Raw genomic sequence first — 19488 nt, 5'->3', positions numbered from 1 at the left:
AGATAACAACAGAGGTCTCTAGGATATCAGGGTCAAAAGGATAATGAGACAGAGGAGGCCAGGCATGCCTTAAGATCCAGCACTGCCCTCTAGAAACGTGTTCCTCAGAACATTAGCTGACATGAATGTACAAAAATTTATGTACATTGGGAGTAGGTGGGGAGGTAGTCACAGTCACATCGTTTACGATAGCAAAAAAATAAGGAGCAACATAAACACTGATCCAGAGGAAAAGAGCTTAATAAATAAAGCGACTTTCATACTTCAGAGTAATGACACTTTTTTTCTGACACTCACCTTGTTGCCTAGGCTGGAGTATAGTGGCACAATCATAGCTCACCGAAGTTTCAAACTCCTGGGCACAAGCAAACCTCCTGCTTCAGTTTCCTGAGTAACTGGGTCTACAGGTGTTTGCCACCATGCCCAGCTGATTTTTTAGTTATGGTTTTGTAGAAGGGAGTCTCACTATGTTTCCCAGGCTGGTCTTATACTCCTGGATTCAAGCAATCCTCCCCCCTCGGCCTCCCAAACTATTGGGATTATAGACAGGAGCATTGCACTCAGCCATTTACACTATTAAAAATAGATCAATCTGTAGGTAGTGACATGTAATAATATACATAATATATTAAATGAAAAAGATTACACAACTATATGAACATGTTGATACCCATTTTGTTCAAATATATACACACGTGTTTACATAAACATGGAAAATCATCTGGAAGGAAACTGAACTGCTAAGCTGTTAATGGTGGGACTGTGGGATTGAAATAGACAGGGGAATGCTTTCGCTTTTTGGTATTATTTGAGTTTGTCACAACTAACATGGATTAACTTTCAAAGGAAAGAATTTGAAGAGCTTATGTTCATCAAGCATCAGGGACAAGCTGATAATTGATCAGAGCAGGTCATGAGGGTTAAAGCAATCAAGAGACAGGAGTTAAGAAGTGAACTAACTCAAGACAAGGTCATTGGCAGAACAGTGGTGAGGGGCAGAAACATAGGTGACCAGACTCTGGGGGAAGCATTGTTGACCCTTTGGCCTTGTGGCTACTCTTTATAGGTTTAGAAGTATTCAGAGGCCTTGGCAGTCAGAGCCACCTGCAGTTATACTGGGACTCTGACGGATACAGTAATAGCAGATTTCAGAGCTATGAGGTTCTCATAAGACAAGCCAAAGCCTTCTAGCTTTATCTAACCCAGCCCTTCCTTTGCATATCCCTGGAAAAAGATGTAGCATCTCTACCTTTTGTCTTTCTTTGCTCCTTGCAAGACCTCTCAGAGACTTTAGCAAGCTTTGTTCTGTTTACAGTGGAAGCTCCACAAGGAGATGCCAAAATGCAACATTTCCTGAAAATATTGGACTACAGAGCACACCTTTGTCAATATATTTTAGTTGCCATCAAGTTTTAGTTATACAAATCTAATGTGAATGCTTTCTCCTTGTAAAGAACTCCAGGCTAACCTCTTGGAGGGAAAAGAACATGGAACGAAAGATGAAACTACATGAAGAGAGAAGCCAAGTGGAGAAAGTCTGAGAACTCCAGCCAACACATAGCACCACGGCCCCAGCCTTGAGGGTGAGGCCATCTTGGACCCGCCAGCCCACCTGAATGCAGACACATGAGTAAGTCAGAGACAACCCATCCCTGCCAAGCCTTGCCTGAAATCTTGACCCAGAGAATCATGAACAATAACTGGTTGTTTTAAGCCACTATTTTAGGGTGGCTCATTACACAGCTATAGATAACTGATACATTTCCCATCCTATCCGTAGTGTCAGTCTCCCTCTCCATGAAGGAAATATCATCTTGAAGATTGTTTTTATCGTGATTTTGCTTGTGTTAAGCAGCTTTTTCAGGTACGTATATATCCATACACAATCCATTTTATAATTTTAAGCTGTTTGTGAGCTTTCTAAAATATGGATTCATGCCACATGTGGGAAGAGCAAAATTGTGGAATACTCCTCCACTGAATAATTACCGTAGTGAAAACGATGTTGCTACACATGATATACCATGGACAGGTAAAGCACAGAGGCATAGTGTTGTATTGAAAATGGCAAGCTGGGTCGGGCGCGGTGGCTCATGACTGTAATCCCAGCACTTGGGGAGGCCAAGGCGAGTGGATCCCTTGAGGTCAGGAGTTTGAGATATGCCTGGCCAACATGGCAAAGCCTTCTCAAAAGTCTCCCATTCTGACTCATCATTTCCACTCTTCCTTTCACTCCTTGAGTCAAGCTGTTGCAGGTGCACATGAACGACTTCATTTCATCTAAAAGGGGCCCCCAGCCTCCAGAGCCACACACTCTGAATCCAGGTTCACCTTCTTAAATTAGCCAGTGTGGTGGTGCAGGCCGGTGGTCCCAGATATTCAGGAGGCTGAGGCATGTGAATCACTTGAACCCTGGAGGCAGAGGTTGCAGTGAGCTGAGATCATGCCACGGTACTACAGCCTGGGCGACAGAGCGAGAGCCAAAGTGGCAGAGATAGAGCGTGAGCAAGAGCTAGAGAGAAAGAAAATGGCAAGTTGCAGAAGACCACCATACACATCATTCGCCTTTTCATCAGATTATTGGTCGTTTCCTCTTGAGTTTCTGGTTCATTTCCTGTGTCCATTTTTCTTCTGGGTTATCTTTTTCTTATTAATTTGAATTTTTCATGTATTTAAAGAAATGTTCCCTGAGTGTGGAGTCCTAGGAACTGCTTAAATCTTGAGAAACTTTTTCAAGAATGGAGTTTAAAATTACCAAACAAAAAGACCACACCCTGGAAGATATTGAAAAAAAATAAAATAATGATAACATACAGGTTCTTTCATTTCTTTGCCAAAAATTCCAAGTATTAGAGACTTGACAGAGCTTTAGGCTACATTACCTGGTAAAAAGCCAATTACATAAATCCACAGTGCACAGAGGTACCTATTTCATATTTACTACCAATAGAAAATGCATCATTTAACTTGAGATACAGCCACCTTTAAACATTTCCCAGGGTAGACCAATGAATTACTGTTCTTTCTAACCATGAATTTATATTGCACTAAGGAAAAACAGACTCCTTTAACCTCTGAAGAGTCACATTTCTTTCACTTAGGTCACTTGATAGGGCCATTATAGTCTCAGATAAGACATGTGGGACTCTGTTTAATATCTGGCAATTTTCTTGTGCCTCTTCATTTATTAAAAGAATGTATCCATTAGCGGTCATTAGTACGTCCTGTCAAGATGGGGGCTAAATTATCCTCAATGGCTTAAGAAAAAAAAATGCTTTTTCAAGAAAAATGGTAGCATTAATTACCCACTGGAATAGATACGGGTTTCTTTGCCATAACCTCTCCCTCCTCCCCCTAGGAGGAATTGGACACTGCTTACCTCTGTCAACGATCCAGGCCATTTTCCCCTTACCCTATGAGTCAGCTCCATCACTCCGGCCTGTGGCCTCTCCTGTGGCAAGCCACTATCCACAGGGAGTAAATAAATCTCCTCAGTCCTCACAGTGAGGAGCCTCAGGCTGACTGTTCTTGCTTGCTAATTCATCCGAGGAAGAAAGAGGAAGGAGATGCCTCACTTAGCAAACAATCTCATTTGGAGGGGCTGTGTTTTAGCAACAGGAAGCAGCTCACATTAGAGAAATAATCACCCTCCCATAGCTACAAACTGAAACCGATCTCCTTTTTGACCTTTCATTTGAAACATATGCTCTATGGAAAATGCACCTGGAGTGGTTCGAAGAGAGAGGTTGTCGGGTGTGCGTGTTGCTGGAGGAGTATTAGGTTTTCAAAATTAAAACAAATTTTCTATATAGCTTTTAAATTAAAAACTTTAAGGTTTAAATAGCAAAAAAATACTCCTAAAAAAGTTTCTAGGCTTTGTCTTTCTCTTCCTCCCTCTCAGGGCTCATCCATTCTCACAAGCATTAGTAATTATATCAATATCAGTTAAGATAACCAGCTGAAAATTATAAAATACCAACCAACAGTGACTTAAGTAATTAAAACATTTAATACGCATATGTGTAACAAGTCTGGAGGTCAGCACCTCCGGACTTGGTTCAGCAGATCCACAGGGCCACTAGAAACCAGAGACTCTTAACTACCTTTCTGTTTTGTCATCATCCGTGTGTCAGCCCCTCTCAAAGGGTCCAGGTTCCCTGCCAAACTCACGAACAGGAAGGACGAAAATGGAAGCAGCTCAGGCTTCCAGGGGTCTCTTTTACCAAGAGGAAAAAAAAAAAAATTCCTCCCCAGAGCCCTTTAGCCTCATTGGCCAGAACTGAATCATGCTCTCATCCCTTAACCAATCAAAGGGAAACGAGTTACCATTTTTGGGGTTTGGCTAATCATGGCTTAACCTTTCCACCTGGGCACACTGCAGCCCAAACACAGGTGGGATTCTACTAGGAAGGAAAGATGACCGTTCTCAGGAGGCACCAGCTCCCAGACCCTCATTTCCAGCCCTGACTGTTTTTCTCAATTTGAGTTACTTCTTTCCCACTGCCTCCTGAGCAGCGCCACCTCATTATCTTTCTGTCACCTCAAACTCAGTCTATTAGGGAACAAATTCCTTATTATTTTTTTAACTTAATTCTGGCTCCCATTTCTTTCCTGATTTTTCCAAGGGCAGTTTCTTCCATCCATGATGGAGGCTGCAAATTTTGGAATCATCTTGGACGCTCTCTCCATCTGGACTTTCTTTTCCAGTTGGTCCCCAAGAGCTGCTGATTCTTATTCTTCCTAACATCTACCCCTCTGACTCATCATTTCCACTCTTCCTTTCACTCCTTCAGTCAAGCTGTTGCAGTTGCACATGGACGACTTCATTTCATCTAAAATGGGCCCCCAGCCTCCAGAGCCACACACTCTGCAATCAGGTTCACCTTCTTCAAGCTCTCATCCCTCCCTCCTAGCCTCCAGTGCTAGGTTCCCATATGTTTACAGAAGGAAAAAAAATGCAAACTACCTTGCTTGGGTTTTAAGATTTTCTACAACATTATCTTCTGCCCCAGGCAAATTAGTCAATTAACTGTTCCCTGAAGTATGCTTTATGCATCCTCATCACTGCACACTTGTCCACACTATTCACCTACATAAGAGTACCTTTCTGCTTCCTCTCTCCCAACTGAATCCTATCTGGCCAACTCTGATTTCACTGCTGAAACCTCAGTTATTCTAGGCTACAGTGATTGTTTTCTTCTCTGAAATCTCATGTGCTTACTGTCTTTGTGGATCATAAGCCAATTTTTAAAAAAAAACCTTAGGATTAAATGATTAGGCAAGTATAACTCTGCGATGGCCATATTACCAATGCTTTGCAATGTGTCACAATAATACTTGCATGGTAAATAATGATATAATACCCATTATTGAATGCTGACAAAAGTTTTAAAAATATCCTTCTAGTTATTAAGCTTCAGAAAGTTCAGAGCCCCTTTAAAAGGTAAAGGTAGTAGTACTTTACGGCTGCAATAGATTCTTCAAGAATGAATCTGTACAATATGATGTTATCTGTCAGTGGAAAGAACATTTGTAGCAAGGAAATTACAATTTTATTGCCTGACAACTGCCACCAGAATTCTTGGCAGGAAAACTCTCTGTATTTATGAAATATCTTGACAAATTGCTTGGGGGTAGACGAAGTCCAGATAAGAATTTGACTACATTATTTGTATCAGAGTGCCATGCTCATATTTAATCTAGTGGAGGACTTATCTTCTTTACCATTTCTTCATTTAAAAAAAAAAACACACCAAGGTTCTTGGATAATTGGCAAACCACATGTAGAAGAATGAACTGGATCCTCATCTCTCACCTTATACAAAAATCAACCCAAGATGGATCAAAGACTTAAATCTAAGACCTGAAACCATAGATTCTAGATGATAACGTCAGGAAAACCTTTCTAGACATTGGCTTAGGCAAAGACTTCATGACCAAGAACCCAAAAGCATATGAAACAAAAAAAAAGACAAATAGATGGGACTTAAATAAACTGAAAAACTATACAGCAAAAGAGATAATCAGCAGAATTAACAGATAACCCACAGAGTAGGAGAAATCTTCACAATCTATACATCTGACAAAGGACTAATATCCAGAATCTACAAAGAACTCAAACAAATCATCAAGAAAAAAACAAAGAATCCCACCAAAAAGTAAGCTAAGGACATTAATAAACAATTTTCAAAAGAAGATATACAAATAGAATGCAATACCATCTCACTTCTGCAAGAATAGCCATAATTAAAAAATTAAATATATATATATATATGTATGTTAGCATGGATGTCGTGAAAAGGGAACACTTATACACTACTGGCAGGAATATAAACTAGGACAACCATTATGGAAAACAGCGTGGAACTTTTTTAAAGAACTAAAAGTAGATCTACCATTTGATCTAGCAATCCCGCTACTAGATATCTACCCAGAGCAAAATAAGTCATTATATGAAAAAGACACTTGCACATGCATGTTTATAGCAGCACAATTTGAAATTGCAAAAATATGGAACCAACCCAAATGCCCATCAATCAATGAGTGGATAAAGAAAATGTGGTATGTTTTTATATATATATATATACATATATACACATACCTTGGAATACTACTCAGCCATAAAAAGGAATGAAATAATGGCATTCACAGCAACCTGGATGGAATTGGAGACTATTATTCTAAGTGGAGTAACTCAGGAATGGAAAACCAAACATCATATGTTCTTACTCTTAAGTGGGAGCTAAGCTATAAGGATGCAAAGGCATAAGAACAATACCTTGGATTTGGGGGACTCAGGGGAAAGGGTAGAGGGGGTGGTGAGGGATAAAAGACTACACACTGGGTACAGTAAACACTGCTTGGGTGAGGGATGCGCCAAAATCTCAGAAATCAGCATTAAAGAACTTATTCATGTAATCAAACACCTCCTGTCCCCAAAAACCTATGGAAATAAAAAAAAATTTTAATTTTTTTAAAAAGAAAAGAAAAATAAATTTTTTAAAAATTCAAAAACATCTAATTCTCCAATTCTGTAAGGTTTTAGAAAATAGAAAAAGAGAGATTTTTTAAATTTTTATAATTGTTTAGGGAAATTACTTTTAAATACATGAATCATCTTAAGAAAATGTTGAGACGTTCCAACATTAAAAACTGAATTGTTTAACCAAAAAGGTTGACATAAAGGGACAAATAGATTGTTGGACGTTCTCACTATGAAATCAGTAAGAGGTAGTCTTACTATGACAGACAGAAGAAAAGACAGATCTTTAGTGGTGAAAAAAGAATGAGAAGCATAGGAAAATAAGGGCATGGCATTTAGAAGAGAGAAAAGTATAATACGGTAGATGAAGATAGAAACAGAGACAGAGATATAGATAGAGATAGAGAATAAAATCATTTCTGCAAGCTGGAGAGGAAAGTGGAATGAGGATACCAAGAACCTGGCACACCAGTCCGGAGACTTTTGAATTTGATCTGAGATAGGTATAGGTCTCAGGATCTGGAAGAGGCATGATGGGAATGTCCCTCAACCAGGCATCAGCTGGGTGGTCCACAGTGCAAGATGGTCACCACTGACCCCACTTAGGGAATGACTGGGGGTTGCTGAACTACCTACCAAAGAGGGGTGACATATGACCATGATACCTGACCACAAGCCTGGGATGTCTAAATGAGATTATGATATTTATTTACATACTTAATTTGTGCTGTAATCAGCTTCTATTTATCTTCTTTTCATTGATGTCCTTTGACCAGCTCTATGTATTACAAATAAAGCAATCAGAACATAAATTGTTAAAAAAAAAAAAAAGCCAAGCCACTTAGAGAAAAATGGTGAGGTTGTCGAGGCAGAATCTTGTGTAGAAAAATAAGAAGATAAACAGAACTATTTTCTGTTCAAATATTTTATAAGAACTATAGCAAGAGTAGCAAGCCTTGGGCTTAGCTGTGTGATTAGGTCAAGGGAGGGTCTGGAACCAGACTATATACGTGTGTGTGTGTGTGTGTGTGTGTGTGTGTGACTTACAAGCCTAGCAAGAATTCTGGCTCTGTAACTTGCAAGCTTCATCATAACTCTCTGAACTTGTTTTTTCATTTGGAAGATAGGAGAAGGGAGGACTGTATTACATCCAGGACTGCTCTGTATTTTCTTTTCTATATTCACTCACATATTTATGTTTTATTTCCTAGGACTGAGTTCTTATTTTATGATTCACAATTATTTGGTGAAATTGTCTATATTGGCAAGGATGCTTTTGGCTCCAAGTAATAGAAAACTCCATTCCAACTGGCTCATACCCTAAAGGGGATTTATTGGTTCATTTAACTGAAAAAGTCCAGATGCTGGGTAGCTGTCAGGTATGGTTCCATCAGCCTCCAAATCTGCCTTTCTATGATTTGCTTGGCCTCTTTCTCTTCTGTGGGTTAGCAATATACTCAGGCTACCAGCGAGGTGACAGTAGCATTTCCTGGCCATAACAACATCCACAGGAAGAGGGACCATCTCATCCAGTAACCCCAGTCTTTAGGACTCCTGTTATCCTGAAACTCTAACAAAACCTTCCATCTTATTAGTCACAATTTGGTCACATGCCCATTCCTGAACCAATCCCCTTGACCTGAGCATGCCACCCATGATTTATCTAAGGTCTGGATTCTGCTGTGGCAAAGGAGTAGAATTACTCATAGATCCACGCTGCAGCTGGAGTCATCGTCAGCTTCCCTAAACCTTAGCTCTGCATGGGGGTAGAGGTATTCCTGAACAAAAATCAGAGTGCTATTAGAAACAGGCAAGAGGAAACGGATGCTGCGTAGGCTTTTCAAAGTTAATTCTGTGGAATGAAAATTGTAGAATACTGTACACTATTTTATCCCAGAGGCCACTAAACAGGATATAGCCATGTCTGATAATCAAAGGCTGTAATGTTCAAAATTAGAATCTGCCAGATCTTTATCTAACAAAGTCTAAGAATTTCCATAAGGAAATGAGAAACATGTAAACAATTGCAGCTCCTTGGGTAACTGTACACTAGCATATCTGAAAACAATTGTTTTTACTCCATATGGGATACTAATCAGCTTCATTACATGGAAGGAAAAAAAGAAACCTCAGGAACCAAGACTGTCCAATATTTCATCAAAGGAATACACAGGGAGCTTTAAAATACAGTCTCTTCAAGTAGAAAAATAGGTAAAATATTGGAGAGGATTAATCAGAGTGAAACAGTCGTTAATTGCTATTTTTTTCATCAGGGGAACATAAAAGAAGTTGAAAAATATACATACTCTGTTCAGATAGAAAAAAAGTGTAATGTTGAAAAAGATCAGTTAGAGACTGATCAGTTTTTAATTGCTATTTTAATTGTCAATCAGTAATATCCAATTGTATTCTGCCACTAAGCTTACATTCGGAATTTACTTAATGTTATAAAATTGCTATGTTTATCAATTTTGTGGGGATGGAGGGCAATCAATCCCTCCTTGCTCTGGGCTCATATCAACTTAGAAATATAGGCAATCTATTCTTCCAAGAAACATCTATTGAGGGCCTGTGATGTGTCAGGCTGCCCTGGTTCACGGCAAAGCCACATGTCAGCCAGCTGCCTTCCTTCCTTCCAGAGGAGCCGGGTACTTGGAGGCCATCATCTAACATCCCTAGGTTTACGTCCCTTGGGACATTAGATCCTTCTTTGGAGCAGCCTTGATCCTTTCTCTGATGTCAGCTCAAATGGGTCACTGACTTATTGAGCTCCCACTCCCAAGAAATAACTCTACAAAATGCTGTATATCCGAGCATACAAAGTACAAGAATAAGCATACAGAGAATAAGAGAGAAATCATTGACATAGCTCTTGCTCCTGAGAACAACCAAGAAAGAAAGAAGAGCACATGCATATCAAAATGTTGATGAATGGAGGCCCAAAGGGAGGTAGTACAGAAGTGAAACATGTCTTCCAATTCCCAGGTTAACATAGTATATTTTGGGAAAGGAGACTGGAATGAATGAATAGGGTAAAGGCTACATCATGGAAGGCCCTGTAAGTCAGAGAAACAACTGGACCCAGCAGACTAAGGGAAAGGTGAGCAATTTATATCCCAAAAGCTGGAATGTGACACAAGTGCTTTCTCCCCATCCCATCAAAAGTCTGTTGATGCAGTCAGTGTAGTATAGTGGAAAGAGCAAAGCCCTGCATGTCAAATCAACCTGGAGCTGAATCATGGCCCAACCACTGAACAGCCATGTGACCTTGGGAATGCTACTGATCCTCTCTAAGCCTCAATTTCCTCATGTAAAGAAAGAAATGAAGTCTATATTATCAAGTTGTGCTGTCTAGTGTGGTAGCCACTAGCTGCATGTATCTACTGCATTTAAAATGTTGCAAGTCCAAATTCAGGTATGCTAAAAGTATAAAATGCACAATAGGTTTGAGAAGCTTATATAAAAAAAAGAAAAGAAAAAGCTATCCTAAGTCTTTATATTGATTAGATAGTGAAATAATAACATTCAATTACATAAATACATTGGATTACATAAAATACATTATAAAAATTAGTTCTATCTGTTTTATTTCCTTTTTGTTGTTATAGAAAATTCAAAATTACATAGCCATAATGTTAGGTAAAGCAGAAAACAGTTCTTTTTTTCTAATGGAAATTGGAAATAGGATTTTGCTCCCTAAAGTCTTTAAAATCAATGAACATGATAATTATGCGATCATGATCACAATTTCTATCCATACTCTTTTTGCATCCTCCCACTCCGACTCTGGGGTGGACACGTTACTTTTCCAATGGGAATTTAGCAAATATAATGCAGGCAGAGGATGTCAAACTATTTGCACACTTACACATCAGTGCTTGCTCTCTGGCTCCTCTTGGGAGCCTTGAGACGATTATCATGTGAATAAGCTCATGCTAACCTACTGGATGATGAAAAGTACCTGGCCAAGTATCCCCACTGCCCCAGCCAACCACCAGACAATGTAAGTGAGGCCATTCTAGACCATCTAGCCCCAGATGAGCTGGTCCAGCTGACCCACACATTTATGAGAAATAATAAATGTTTGTTGTTTTAACGTCAAGTTCTAAGGTGTCTTATTCTGCAGTAAAAGCTAACTGGTAGATTGTGGATAGATCTATGACAACCATAATATTATCAGAATCTTCATCAGAGTCTGAGGAAGAATGAAGACTGGTAAAATCCAGTTACCCTGATCTCTATTAGGGGGTGAGCTTTGCAACCTCATTCCCTCGATAGATAGATAGATAGATAGATAGATAGATAGATAATAGATAGATGAAAGTATCTCAGATAGATAGATGATAGATAATCTTTCTCTCTCTCTCTCTCTCTCTCCCTCTCTCTCTCTCTCTCTCTCTCTCTCTCTCACACACACACACACACACACACACGCACACTCTCTGGAGGAGAATTGAAACTATTAGTTCAGACAGACTCAAAAATCTCAACCCAGGGTTTCCCAAACTTTTTGGACATAAAGCCCTCTTTTTCTGATAGCAAAAACATTTGTACTCTGGTGGCTGGTTGTTAATATCTGTTGATTAAGAACATACATAATTTTTATAGAATCTTTGCTACTACTTGCATGGCTTTATGAAATGAGGTAAAAGAGGACCAATTATATGGATCCATTACAAAATGGTACCACTTCCACTCAGGGATGATTCAGTGCCTAAGTAGGACAAATGGTTCATGGAGGAGAGTTGTGACCTAGCTTCCAGCCCTTGTATGAGGCCCCTCAGCTGGGTGCTCTTGGCTGGAGCACAGCTTAAGCCCTGACAACAGAAAGACACGGATTCAGTAGGGCTTTGAAGTGAAGTTGTGTTTGATTCATAACAACAGTATCTGGATGCATTTAGAAAACAATCATTCTTTATTCTACAGACAAAGCTTTTGGGATTGAAATGAATTCAGAATTCTTATTATTGTATCATAACTTCGTAACCCACCCCCACTCCCACACCATGAGTTTATAGTTCACAGCTGGGTTCAGACCACTCAAGGCTGTGTCTAATGGCCACAAGTGGGCAGAAAGAGAGAGCAGACATTGTCCCTCTCTGGCCCAAGCTCACAGTTCACAACTGCAGATCAAGTGTGAGAATTGAGGAAGGAGGTAAGGTGGCACTTTACCACTTTGCTCCAATAAATAAATCACAGGATTAGGTGCTAACTGAATTCCTTTACATTTTGTTCACACATTTTTTGTGTGTGGAGAAAAAAATGCCTACAAATGAATAATTTTAACATAAAATTCTGAGTTATTAATAACCCTTCATTTTAGCCATGGATTTTTAATTTTTTATTATTTAGCTTTATGCCTTCATATCTATTAACCATTCCCTTGCAACAGTGTTATCTTTTGCAACAATGCCTTGTGTTTATATAAGGTTGCTATGAATTAAATGTGTCCTCCAAAGTTCATGTGTTGGAAGTTTAATCACCAAAGCAACGGTGTTGAGAGGTAGGACTTTTAATGGGTGATTAGCTCATTAGGGCTCTGCCCTCATGAATGGATTTATGCCATTATCATGAGAGCAGCATCCTTATAATGAGTGAGTTTGACTCTCTTCGTCTCTCACATGCACTCTCTTGCCATACGATACCTTCTGCCATGTTATGATGGTACAAGAAGCCCCTCACAAGATGTGGTTCCTTGACCTTGGCCTTCACAGCCTTCAGAAAAAATAAGCCAAATAAACTTCTACTGTTGGTTGGGCTCAGTGGCTCATGCCTATAATACCAGCAGTTTGGGAGGCCTAGGTAAGAGGATCATTTGAGCCCAGGAGTCTGAGACCAGCCTGGGCAACATAGTGAGACCTTGTATTTACAAATAATTAAAAAATGAGTTGGGCATAGTGTCTCATCCTGTGACCCTAGCTGCTCGGGATGCTAAGGTGAGGGAATCACTTGGGCCCAGGAGAGTGGGGCTGCAGTGAGTCATGATCATCTCACTGTAGTCCAGCCTGGGTGACAGAGCAAGATCCCATCACACACACACACACAAATCAATTGTTTATAAATTACTCTGACTGTGATTATTCTATTATAGCAGCACAAAAAAGACTAAGACAAAAATATTCACTTTTTTGAAGCCCTTTTATTACACTACAAATCATAAACCACAGAAGGTATTTTTAAGAGTTAAAAAATAAAGTTTTATTCTTGAAACGATGATTTATTATCCTAATAATCTTATGACATAACAAGGGAAAATATTATACCTTTGCCTGCTCCAGAGAGGGGGGAAGTTGAAGGACAGAGAGAGTATTCTCAAATTATTAGCAGAACCAGCCAAGGCAGAGCTCTCTCCACTACATGAAGCTGCTTTATATAGATAGGGCAAGGATAAATCACAAGTAATGTATTTTTCAACTCTTTAGTTAACCCAAGCAAGTGAAAATCCCTGGCAAAGCCCTAGCAAAGCATTTGCCAATTTCCATGGTGTAAATGCTCCCAGTGTGTCTGATTTCCAGCTACCATATGATGTGACTGAATATAGAGTTGAGATGTGCAGTAACACACAGTTATTTAGTATTTCTACTATACGCATATAATAGCTGTAAATAACCTCAAAAACATAACAGTTAAATGTAGTAAAACAATTAGGAAGTGAAGCAATTTTACTATTTATTACCTTCATTTTTAATATAATTTATTTAATTGTAAGTTTATCTAATTTTTAATGATGTTATGTTTAACAAGCAGCTCGCTAAATTCTTGAAATTTTAACCATCACTCTTACCAGTCAGTAGGAGTGGATTCTGCATGCCACTGACTCATGCCTTCCTTTCAAGTTATATGAAGTTTAAAATAAAATAAATATCACCCCTAGGGGGCACAGCTAGTTGTACACCTTAACACTACCCTCATATTTTGAGCATTTTTGGATTGCACAAATGAATGTTTCATCACAGGGCAAGAGATGGCATGGCAATTTGTGGATGGCCTGGGCTACAATTCAGAAAAAAGCAATGGAGCCAGTGAGCTAGGGACTGTTGATATAATTAAGATAGAGGGTAACAGGACTGTTCCTACAACCTTCCCGAAATGCAGAGCAAAGAAAATCCACCCTCCTGTTGCAGAAAAAGAGGATACTTTTGGCCTGAATTATTCAGCTGGGCTATTAATGAAGTTCAACTGGATAATTACACGTGTCTTACTTTGACTGGTTCTATGTTGGCCTAAGCTTTAGGTTTGGGACATAAAATGTTAGCCCTGGGAAAGATTACACAGATAACAAAGCCTGGCTCCTCATTTTACAGATGAGAAAACTGAGCAAACCTACGGCTAGAGAAAGAGAAATGAAACACTAAGGCACAAAATTTAAGCAGGCACTCATTTTCAGGATAAAGTAGGTGCAGTGAGTCCTGAGAGTATATCCTTAAATTCTCTAGTGTAAGTACCCTCTCACTTTACCGTTGTCCTGACCAAAACTAATACCCAAAGAGGCCAAGTTAACATGACTAGTGTGATCAGAGCAAAAACTACTACATGTCTTCTAACTTCCGGCCTGGGATCTTCTTCCTACAGTATAGACTGCCTCCAGCTTTGCCCACCCTTCCAAGGAAAGGCCTCCAAAACGTTTTTTTAATGATGTTGTATTTAACAAGCAGATAGCTAAAATTATTTTTTTAATTTTTTGCTAATTTCTTTTTTTTTTAAAGCTTGCTAAATTTTTTTAAAAAAAGGTTTTTTGCTAATTAAAAAAATAAATTAAAATGAGCAGAAAGCACCTTAGCCTGGATTAAGTCCCTAGGCCCAATTTGCTTATGGAATAGTGACCCATAAGAGCATGGCAAGACCTCATGCACTACAAGGTAATCAGTGTTTAAGCAGGCTGGACTTTTGCACTCTCAGTAGAAATTGCACTGTCAGTAGATTTGCTTATAAGGCAAATCAATATGTGTAAACAAAGGAAAAATTTATCTTTCTTAGGAAGGAAGGCCAACAAACTATTTTTAAGTACTTACAAAATTATTTTGAATAGAGCCATTTGCAAATGATGACTTTGCTAATTTACATCTCACTCCTCCTACTGATTGAAACACACAGAAAATCCTCCAAGGCACAGAATGATTTTACCCTTTACATCAGTGTTTGTCATGTGTATTAGTCAGGGTTCTTCAGAGCAACAGAACCCATATGATATATAGAGACAGAGGAGTTTGTGGGGAGAGATTTAGTGTAAGAATTGGCTCATGCAGTTATGGAGGCCAAGAGATCTGCTGTCTGCAAGCTGGAGAGCCAAGAGCACTGATGTTCACAGGCAGAATATGGATGTCCCAGGTCAAAAAGAGAGAAACAATTAATTGCCCTTCCCCTGCCTTTTTGTTCTATCCCGGTGGTGAAAGGATTGGATGATGCTCACCCACGTTGAGGAGGATCACCTACACTGATGTCTTCCAGAAACACCCTCCCAGACACACCCAAACATAATGTTTTACTAGCTATCTGGCATTCCTTAGCCCGGTGAAGTTAATGTATAAAATCAACCATTACATCATTAACCTGAAATAATCAAAAGGACCAGAATTCAGTTTAAAAGTTTATTGGCCAGGCGTGGTGCCTCATGCCTGTAATCCCAGAACTTTGGGAAGCTGAGGTGGGTGGATCATTTGAGGTCAGGAGTTCAACACCAGCCTAGCCAACACAGCGAAACCTTGTCTTTGCCAAAAATACAAAAATTAGCCAAGCAGTAGTGGCGCGTGCCTATAATCCCAGGGACTTGAGGCCGAGGTAGGAGAATCACTTGAGCTTGGAAGGTGGAGGTTGCAGTGAGCAGAGATTGTGCCACTGCACTACAGTCTGGGCCACAGAGTAAGACCCTGTCTCAAAAAAAAAAAAAAAAAAAAAAAAGAGTTTATTCAAGCACAAAGCTGAGAATGGCTATTTGGATTTGGATAACACAGGCTTCAAAGGAATGGGATCAGTACTCCAAAGTTAAAAATTAAGGTTCTTGCTTATATAGGCAGAAAACAAAAAAATTTAGTAAGATTATAACATTTTCTATACAAGGTTGTTTTATGAGTTAAAACAATTAGTTACAGTTTTTCTTTTATATCCAGCTTTTTTTCTCCTTTCCAATTTAACATAATGTATTTAACATTTCATCTCAGACAAAATGAAAGTCAAGAAGTTTGTCTGAGAGAAGAAAGAGGGAGGTTAATCTACAACAAAGATAAACAGTTAAGAGGGAAGGGGTCTTACCTTAGTGCCCTTTAGTAATTTCCACCATATTACAAAATAATGTAGGTAAGGAAAAAAGGCTAATCTATAATCAGAGACAAAAAGGTTATAGCTGCCTGTTTGTTTTTTTGTTTTTGTTTTTTTTGAGACAGAGTCTTGCTCTGCTGCCAGACTGGCGTACAGTGGCACAATCTCAGCTCACTGCAATCTCCACCTCCTGGGTTCAAGTGAGTCCCCTACCTCAGCCTCCTGAGTAGCTGGGACTACAGGCGCGCACCACCACACCCAGCTAATTTTTGTATTTTTAGTAGAGACAGAGTTTCACCATGTTAGCCAGGATGGTCTCAATCTCTTGACTTCGTGATCCGCCCGCCTTGGTTTTCCAAAGTGCTGGGATTACAGGCATGAGCCACCACGCCTGGCCACAGCTGCCTGTTTTTGTGACTCGGGTCCCATAATCACATTCCCTTAAGGCTCAAAATATTTTGTAGTTCCAACAGCTTAGATTTTGAATTACTTATTTTCACATCGGAATGTGAGAGTAGTAGTTCTACACTTATTCAAGAATAAACTAAAATGTAAGTTTTCCCACAACATAGGTAGACCCAGCAATCCCAATTTTACTCAAGAGAAATGTAAACTTTATCAAGTTGTGATAAAGTACCTGTGACAGTTACGTGACTGTATGCATTTGTCAAAGCTCATGGAACTGTACACCAAAAGGTATAAATTGACCAGGTGCAGTGGCTCATACTTGTAATCCCAGAACTTTGAGAGGCTGAGGTGGTGGATCCCTTGAGCTCAAGAGTTCAAGACCAGCCTGAGCAACATGGTGAAATCCCATCATTACAAATATTTTGTGTCTTTACAAAAAACACAAAAATTAGCTGGGCATGGTGTTGTGTACCTACAGTGCTATTCAGGAGACTGAAGTGGGAGAATAGCTTGAGCCTGGGAAGCAGAGGTGGCTTGAGCCTGAATGATAGCGTGGGACCTATCTCAAAAATAAAAAACAATAAAAGTAAAGCATGATTTTTATTGCATATTAATTATACCTTAATTTGCCAAATTGGACATTTTTGTCTCTCTAAATTAAATTGACCAATTTAAAATTGACCAACTAAATTGACCAACTTAAATTGACCAACTCAATTGACCATTATTAAAATAGACCTTCTGAGGGCATCATTTGTATTGCAGCTCAATATCTCCTCTGCTCTGAAACTGAAGACCTACTATCTTTATGATTGTGCGTGCTATGTTCAAAGCACAAGCTACTTATCTGTGAGAACTAACAAGATTGGATATTAGAAATGACATAGTATAAGCCAGGCGCGTTGGCTTGCCTGTAATTCCAGCACTTTGGGAGGCTGAGGCGGGAGGATCACGAGGTCAGGGGTTCGAGACCAGCCTGACCAACATGGTGAAATCCAGTCTCTACCTAAAAATACAAAAATTAGCCAGGCATGGTGGTACACACCTGTAATCCCAGCTACTTGGGAGGCTGAGGCAGGAGAATTGCTTGAACCTGGGAGGCGGAAGTTGCAGTGAGCCGAGAGCGCACCATTGCACTACAGCCTGAGTGACAGAGCGAGACTCTGTCTCAAAAAAATAAATAAAATAAAATAGAAAAGAAATCACAGTGTAATGAATAGCCTGAACATTTAAATGGAACAATAATAGCTAAAAAAAAAAACCTGAATGCTTGTCATGTGCCAGACATTGCAATACCCACAGCAATCCTATGAGGTTAATGAAATGATTAATGTCCTGTTTTTTCCAACAGGACACTCTGGCTGCTATGTTGCGAATTGAATATAGGAGTGTGTTGTGGGTGGGGCAGCAGTGGACAAGAGTGGAGGAAGGAAGATGTATTTGTATGTCATACAATAATTCAGGTGAGCGATAGTGGCATGATCCATGGTGAAGGTGGTGGAGGGGGTGAAACATGGTTGCTTCTTGGATGCTTGGAAGACAGTTCACAATCTTTGCCAGTGGATTGAGTTTGGGGCCTTAGAGAAAGAAAGAATGATTTCTAGGTTTTGAGCCCCTGAACAGCTGGAAGGATAGAGTAGCCATTTCTTGGGGCGGCAAAGATGGAGGAGGAGCAAGAGGACAGAGCTCAGGGATTCAACTTTGAGCGTGTTAAGTTGGAGACATGTATTAGCCATATGGGGTTTTCAAATAGGCAATTGGATAGATGAGTCTAGTGTACAGGGTTGTGGGAGGGTCTCCAGCTGGGGGCCATAGATGATCTACAGTCTTGACACTGGATTAAATTACCAACGGGTGAGGGAGGTAGAAAAGATGAGATGTTCAAGGACTGGAATCTGGGACACTGCAACACTTAGAGGTCATAGAGCTAAGGAGGAAGCAACCAGACGGGGGAAAAAACAAAACAAAACAGGAGAGAATGGTGCCTTGGAGGCCAAGGAAAGAGAGTGTATCAAGCTGGGGAAAGGGATCTTCTGTCAAACTTTCTCTGAGGAAGCAGCTGGAGGCCTGAACGGCCAGTCCAAGAGGCCACTCTTTCTCCCAGTCACCTTGCCTATTCGTAACTCTATCATATATTTATTACATTCCCCTACAGTCATCACCTCACTTGTCTATCTCAAGATCCTCTTGTCCATTTCAGTATTTCCATTGCCCAGCAGATGCTCAATAAATGTTGAATAAATAAACGATGAATGACTGAGTGTGTGAGTAGAGATCTCACAGGTTAGGGATGGTAGAAACACTACAGAAAGGTACGCTTCTGCTCAACTCTCCCAATGCCACACTCAGTGACGTTGTGTTAGTAGCTTGAAATTGACTATGGTGAGAATATATATACCACAAAAATGAACACTTTCTACCAACTCACGCTCCCTTCACCTGCTAGTGTCCGTGTTAAACATTTGCTATCACACTACTGGTTATACTATATTTCACATGTAAACCTCCAGGAAGCAAACTTTCTTCTATGAAGAAAAAAAAATCACACCATTTTCTGGAAGATAGTATTTTCTTCTCTCTGTTTCTTTTACTTGTGTGAATACCAGGTGGACAAAACAACCAATACATTAACTAAATTTTTCTTTCTCTCCTACTGATCGTTTTGATGGTGTGCAGACAGCTATTCTTTAGCACCACCAACCAAGCAATGGGTTTTAACATCACCAGTGATAACTCCTCCCACTGCCACCACTCTGCAGCCTCTTCCATGGGTTTTCCTAAGAGAAAAAGTTGAGATTTATGAGAATCCACTCATTATTATTTAACTGTGTCAGCAGTTGAGC

This window comes from Cebus imitator, unplaced genomic scaffold (genome assembly GCF_001604975.1).
Source record: "Cebus imitator isolate Cc_AM_T3 unplaced genomic scaffold, Cebus_imitator-1.0 Scaffold24, whole genome shotgun sequence".
Taxonomy (NCBI): Eukaryota; Metazoa; Chordata; class Mammalia; order Primates; family Cebidae; genus Cebus; species Cebus imitator.
Note: the sequence above shows the minus strand (reverse complement) of the source record.